We start from the raw sequence: 5,759 nt of genomic DNA, 5'->3' as shown, positions 1-5,759 counted from the left end.
TTCAGAGTTGTATTTCATTTTTTTCTCTTTTTGTACATAAAAAAGACCCAACCATGTGTGTGTTTTTTGTCTGTTAAGCGTGTAGTCCACACCTGGCCAAAAAGCTAATATGGGGGAAACCAGAACAGCATAATGTAAAGTTTGACTCTAATCTAGTCTTGGCTGGCAATAATTAAGAGCAAAATACATTGTTTTGAAAGACAGTTACAGGACATGTCTGAGATTTCATTGAGATGCATTTTCTGCTGAATCTTTTTCAGTTAAAAGACAACAAATATTTGCAGTATAATGCATATGACTGTATAATAATACCAAAACTGACTGAAGCCTGTATAATAATACCATAAATATTCTGACTGTATAATAATACCATAAGTATTCTGACTGTATAATAATACCATAAATATTCTGAAACCCTTGACCAGGAAGAGCTATAAAGACCTAGATCTGTCAAAGGGTTAAGTAATTTGGCTAAAATTGTGGAAACTGCCCTTTATCTCTATTTTTTTGGTTGGTGTTTGTTTGTTTTCCATGCATTTTGAAGTCTTCAAAGTTTTCCACTGCAGTTACAAAACACTTCCCTTTAAGTTACAACTTTTAGTCCTGATATTTAAGTCCTTTTGTTCAGATTGAGTGTCTGTTTTGTGTTTTAAATTGTATACCTGTACTGGAGTGGTCATCTCACCCTAAAGCATGAAGTTCATCTGAATGAGCAGAGAGCTAAGTGAAAGGCAGTGCTGTGGTAACTGGTAGTAGTATAATTATGGTAGTGCTTAAGGATTTATTGGGAGTGTGTAAGCAGAGGGCAGAAAACTGTGAGCGTAGGAACTGTCTCAATAGACAAGGCTGAGTCATGTTGGATGAAAAGATGTAGAATGTACAATTGGTGAGGGCTCAAACTGTTAACTGTTTATTTTTTAGCTCTAAATTTTTTAGGAGGGTTTAGATATGGGTGACTTCAGCAGATGGAAAGAAGAGGGAAAGGAGAGAAATCTAGCTTGAGTTGTAAAACAAGCAGAGGAATGGAGGCAGCTATGAATGAAGATGATAGAGGAGAAACAAAATTACTTCTTTATGTTACCTGAGATCAAAGAAGATCATTCAAAATTTGTGTTCCAGTGTCCTGCTGAAGAACCTCAGAGGATGCTCCCAGTGACTGTGGTCACTGAAGAATCCTCCGCATTTTTTTTTCCCAGAGACCCACACATGACAGGAAGAGAAACATGTCCTTAGTATATGTGGAAGTCTGATTTTGCTGATTAAAACCTCAGCTCAATGGCCTGAAAAAATATGGGCTAACATATTTCAAGCTTGCCTTTGTAAGCTTCAACTTACACTATAATAATTGGAACATATTATCACCTTGTCCAGTGTGTCTTTTCCCATAGGACGCAGTTCCCAATTCTTCAGAAGTTTCATAGTTGTAAGGGAACCGAGGAGTTGAGAAGTGGAAAACACGCTGACTTTGAAAGAGAAATACTCCATTTCTTTGGATTTTCTTTTCTCATATTGCTTTTAATGCTTCAGAGTAGCCTTGTCCTAGCTACTCTGTTCACCCTAACCCACAGATGTACTTTGGAATCTGCTCGTGATGCCCGCTCCTGTGTAGGGCTTGATGCTTCTGATTTAAATGTTGGAAAATGGCCAAGTAGTCTTTTTCAAGGATTTTAAATTCTTAGGTGAAAACTTTAAGTCGCTTGGGTAAATTTTCCACACTTTATACAAGTGTTTGATTCAATCAACTGTCTAAATTACTTGGTGTCTCTCTGTCTGCCTTCTGCTTGACGTGCTAAGGCTTGTGTTTTCCAGCTGTACCTAGGTTAAGCGTTGGAGCTGCCAATGTTTTGAAGGCCTTGCAGGAGTGTGTTCTTCCAGTCCCTTATGAGAGGTATTTTAAAAGTCCATGTATTGATACCAGGAGAACTGGTTACAGCTTTTCTTTGTAACTTTCTACTGGAGAGAGTGATCACATTTCCCTTCAGAGTTTTTGGCACTCTGTGTTTCTTCAAATTTCCTTTTTGAAATGCAAAAGCTCTGCAGCCTTAGCTGGCTCCCCAGCTTCTTGTGCATCAGTTGTGGGGCCATTAGCTCTCTGCTGCCTGGTTTTCAATGGCTGGGTCTCAATGAGGAAGTTGGGAAAATGTAAATACAAGTAGAGTGAAAGTACAGGCGTTCACAGACATGTTTTGATTGCCTGTAGTGCTGGAAGTCAGGGGTTCTTGGGAGACAGCTGGTAACTTTTCTGTTAAAACTGCAAGTCTTCAAATATATCTGTAAATCTCTGTAAACCCTGTTGATTAAATCTTAATTTGCCTATAAACTGTCTAAATATTTGCATAGATATTACTTCTGTCAAATGAAATAAGTCAGATCCCCGTGAAAATATTTTTTCTAATGTTACTTGCTGTTGTCCAAGTGTTTCTGTCTGTCATCAATTTCTTTAGGGGAATGGAAGCATTGAAAGTCATACTGCTGAACTGGAATAGTCACATATTTGGTCCACTGGGCTTACACTGCTGGAGATGTCCTTGACTTGAATGCTTTCCCTTCCAATAAGAAATGGAGTGTCCCTATTCAATCCCTGCTGGAACAACCTGTAGAGGGTTTGCCACTGTTGACTCTTCTGCTAAAGGTCAGGGAATAAGGTTGCTCTAGGTTGCCCATGCTGATCCTCTTGTAGAAGTGAAGCCTTTGAGTTATGTCCATAAATGCACCAGCTCTTGGTTTAATTTTTAATTTGCATGGTAATCTGTGGGTCTGTCAGAAGGGATTCCCCATGTGTGCTGCAATTTAAACCCTCAGTGGGTGTCCTCACCTTCTGAGGGTGGAAGGTTTGGGCTTGGAACAGAGAAATTGACTTTTTATATTTGATAAAGGGGGATTTCTGTATAGCTGTCAAATGAGCGCTGCTGCAGGCTTTCCTGTTTATTTGATCTTCCTTTTTTATCCAGTGTGGCAGTTTAGGTGTTCTCCTAATTTGTGAGAGATGTGGGGTGTTACAAGGCAATTCAGGAAACCAGAAGAATTAAGGTCCTCCTTTAAGTATTATTTGAAGTGGTATTTTAAATCCAGGTCACGTATTACTTACTTTTATTTTAAAATGAAAGATGTTGCAATTCTATGTATTATGACCCCCACATCTTACTAAGTTAATGGGGTTATCTTGAATGGTCTGGGTAAGTAGGCAAGTGTACTTGGGGCTGTGTCGGTTTTTATGCTGTTTTCCACTTCCAAACTTGTCTATTACTTAATAATCGCAATTTGTGACCAGAATCTTCTTCTTTCCGTGCAAGTACCTGCATTTGTGTGTGGTGCCAAGAGGGGGCAGCAGCTTCCTTCCAATCTTCAGCATTAACGAACCTTTGAGAAACAGAACCTATTGTTTCGTGGGTTGGTTTTTTTGTGGTTTAGTTGGTTGGTTGTGGGTTTTTTAATTTAAAAAAATAGAAAAATTTTATTCATTAGAGCTATTTCTAGAAACATGTAATCTTAAAATAATTAACATCCAGTTTAATTGACATCCTGTAGCAAGTAGTTTGCAGATGGCACATACTACACTTAAAAATTGTCCTCTCTATATCAGTGAAGCATATGTCCAAACACTCATAAACACAGACAAGTGTAATTACATACAGCTCTGCATTCATGACTTGCTAAAAACCACTTGATTTTCCCCATCAATTGCTTTAAAAAAATGAGTTCTCTGCTCTCTTACAAACTCAGAGACAAGCAGTGAAATGTTTTATCTCTTGTTTGTGGATGGTTAACGCTTTCCAAAAGAAGGGACCAAATGCACTGATAAAACATGAAGTGAGATGCCAAGTAGGTTCATAAATACTCCTACCTGCACTTTGCCAGTGCCCTTCAACCGTGATACAGAATCAGCCCTTGTCACATTCCTGGAATCTTTGCTGGAACAGACACTGCCCATAGTCATGACAGGTGAGGAGAAACAAGGAAAAAAGGAGATGACAATTGTGTTTTCCTTTAGTCCAGGTTCAGACAGAAGCTTCTTCATTGGAGAAAGAGGAAGGTCAGTTCACGTTGACCCCCCCATTGTCTTTTCTCTGCTGGTGCTCCTTTCCAGAGACCACCAAATGACAGTCCAGTCTGCAGGCCTTGCTTGTTGCCATTAACCAGGTGTCAGCAGAGACATATTTATATCCTTGGTGCTGGTCTTTGTACAGTGATGCGGCTGTATTATAAAGGGGGGAGGATGGACCATGGCTTCATATGTTAAAAAGTTACCTATATACATGAATACTTAAAGGAGTGTGAATGCTGTCTGCAAGGTCTTTGTAAGATAGTAGAAAACTTATTGCAGCATTGTTATCAAAAGCATGGCTCGCTTTGTGTTGTGGCTTGTCAGAAAAGGTTTGTGTGGCCTTTTATGACGAGACACTGAAAGTGCTTGATGCGTGAACCATCCACAACCTTTCCACATCCACGTATGACACCGGCATTTCCATATAACAGGCATGCTTTATCCAGGTCACCTTATTCAAATTTTATAAAACTGTCTGTCAGAACAGATGGTGTCACTTAAGGATAAAAAGCTTAGCCATAGATGTGAAGAAAAGCTGCCTCTTCAAGTGAGGTCTGCTAGCTCGACTTAGTCTTTATCGCCCCTGTCTTTCCCTGCTTGACAGAGGACTTTTCACAGGTTTGTGGTTGGTGTTTTCAGAGGCCTTTGAATTTTTGGGTAGGTTTGATTTGTTGCTATAGCTCTGGACAGGTGGCAGCTTATCTGTCTATCTCAGTTCGCCCATCTGCAAAATGGTGTTTGCCTGGGCCAGAGAAATTAAGATGCACAAAACACATTTGCAAAGACTGGTTTCTCGTATATGCTCAGTGGGTTAAATTGTTCTGACCATGGGCAGGGTGGTGGGTAATATTACTGTCTGGGTCTTTTCTCCCTTTGTTTTATGGCAAACATCACCATCTTCTCTCCTATTTTCCACTCCTCATTAAGGAAGACTCCTGATGACTTCCCTGTCACTGCTCAGACATCACCCATTTGTGTGTTTCTGTATTGTTTGTTTTAAGTTGGTCTTGGTGTTTCTCTTCAGCCTACAGTTTTGGCTCCCTCCCTACCTTTTTGCCTGCTTTCTAGTAGGCAACATACATGTGTTTTCAAAGTCTATTATTGTCTGTTGTCATCTGATTTGGCTGAGAGACTGTTACAAGCTTTGAATAATTTATTATGTTTGTAAGTTTTCTCATTCTTTTTGGTAGCACAGATTTAGTAGGAGGAAGTGCTGGATATTCAGGGTACTGTTCCTCTTTGAGTTAGCCAAAAATAAAGATTATTAATATATTAATAATACAATGGAACTTTTCCAGTAAAGTCTATTAAAAATTCTGTGTCTAATCAAAATTATGGATTCTTGAGGTCTATTCAGGGTGATTATTCAGGGCACAAATGCCTTAGTAACACTACAGTGTCATTTTTGTTGACTTTCATTTTTTACCATGGCAAAAAAATATGTTGTGCTTTAACTTGATTAAGTTGTCTCCTTCCTGGATTTCTCTTTTTTATACTTGTGACTATACAAAAATAAACAGGATGATAATCTCTTAGATGTCACATGGCAGAGCAGTAGCTGTGCTGTGAGTGTCTAAGTAATGAATTAACTCAGCCCAGAACAAGAGGTTACTAAATAACCTTTGCCTACTGTAGATGGCAAAGGTTTCTCAGGACTTACAGCCACTTAATGTGAGGCAAAGCCTAAAGAAATTGGTGATGTTTGAATGAAAGT

The sequence above is a fragment of the Pyrgilauda ruficollis genome, unplaced genomic scaffold (genome assembly GCF_017590135.1).
Source record: "Pyrgilauda ruficollis isolate IOZ18807 unplaced genomic scaffold, ASM1759013v1 scaffold43, whole genome shotgun sequence".
Lineage (NCBI taxonomy): Eukaryota > Metazoa > Chordata > Aves > Passeriformes > Passeridae > Pyrgilauda > Pyrgilauda ruficollis.
Note: the sequence above shows the minus strand (reverse complement) of the source record.